At 44.7% G+C, this 1534-nt stretch overlaps 1 protein-coding gene across 1 annotated transcript in view; it reads right to left on the minus strand.

Annotated features, from left to right (window-relative positions):
* TTLL4 (tubulin tyrosine ligase like 4) overlaps positions 1-1534 on the minus strand; it is a 34840-nt gene that overhangs the window by 26031 nt on the left and 7275 nt on the right. The gene's annotated exons all lie outside the window — the stretch shown is intronic.

Raw genomic sequence — 1534 nt, forward strand, 5'->3', positions numbered from 1 at the left:
AACCCCAGACAAAATCACATACCTCATCTTATTCTATACCAAAGCTAAACTGTACCCTCTGCCATTTAACTACATGTATACACAACGGCCGGCCGGGAGCTTCTTGGATGTAACTGGGCGTGTATACACGTCCTGTTAGTCCCGCCCACTCGTGCGCACCGCACGGCGCGTGCGAGAAAGATTAATATTTTAAAAAACGGCAGCGATGCCTGTTAACATACAAGCGATCGGCCAGCTCGCTTGTATGGGGTCCCGGTATGTGCGCCCACCCCCCACTCCCACGCTGGTCCCGGGCTCCGCTGTGCCCGGTGCGAGCCTGGGACCAGCATAGTGCCACTCTGACAGGGGATTAGAGGGAGGTCGGTACACGAGCTCCCTCCGGTACCCTCTCCGGTGTCGGAATGCGGAAGTGTTGTATATTACATCACTTCCGCATTCTCGTGTCACTCTCCAGCTTCAGATGCTGGAGAGAAGCTGATAAAGCAGATCTCAGCTTCTTCAGGGGGGTCCTTGGTGACATTAGGGGTCTTGGAGACCCCTGATGTCTCCATAAAGAGGACCTGTCACTTCTGTTGCTATCACATATAGGGGTTTCTTAGCCCCCTCTGTGATAGCAATAAAGTGGAAATAAAATTAAAAAAGTTTCCCCCCCCAAAATGTTAAAGTTACACATAAAAAAGAATTTAAAATTTTTTTTTTTTTTAAAAGTACCCACCCCTACATACACCCATGTAAACGTGTCAGGTGCGCTTACCTGCGAAAACGACGATTGCGCCCTTTACGCCGCACATTTTACATATTGCCGCGAACGTCGCAGTGAGATCAATAATTCTAGGGCCATCAATCACTGATAACACTAAACTGATGAGCTGTAAAAGCTTTTAAAGCGTCGCCTATGGCCAATTTTAGGTATGCTAGTTTTTTGTGATTTTTGCAATTTTTAAGCTTGACATGTTTGGTGTCTATTTACCCGACGTGACCCCATTTCTTTTATATTTTACCAAAAAACGATGGGTAATATTATTTGTTTTATAACAAAGTAAAAAAAAAAAAAAACTTTTTTCTCAAAATTTTCTGTAATTTCTCCTGAATATAGTAAAAAATAAAAACCCCTAGTGGTGATTAAATACCACCAAAATAAAGCTCTGTCCCCAAAAAATGGTATAAAATTAATTTCAGTACAGCGTTGCATAACAGAATCAATGTCAAAGTACCGCAGCGCTGAATACTGAAAAATGGCCTGGCCAGGAAGGGGGTCTAAACACCTGGTCTTCAAGCGGTTAAAGTGGACCTAAACAGTGAGCGGGCACCGCTGGCTCAGACTACTAGTTAGATTTGATGATGTCCCTACTGCGCTGCTCACTGTTCTTGTTGGTGGCTCCAACATGAGGAAGCAAAGCCCTGCCTCTAAAAAAAATGGCCGCATCAACTCAGAGACACAGTGCAGAACAAGGCAATGGGTGAATGGGCAAGATAATAGGGAAGATAATAGGGAAAAGTTCAGCTGCAGGAAGAACACTGGCAATATTGGTGA

Source organism: Nanorana parkeri, unplaced genomic scaffold (genome assembly GCF_000935625.1).
Source record: "Nanorana parkeri isolate BGI_ZX_2015 unplaced genomic scaffold, ASM93562v1 scaffold178, whole genome shotgun sequence".
In the NCBI taxonomy this organism is placed as follows: Eukaryota; Metazoa; Chordata; class Amphibia; order Anura; family Dicroglossidae; genus Nanorana; species Nanorana parkeri.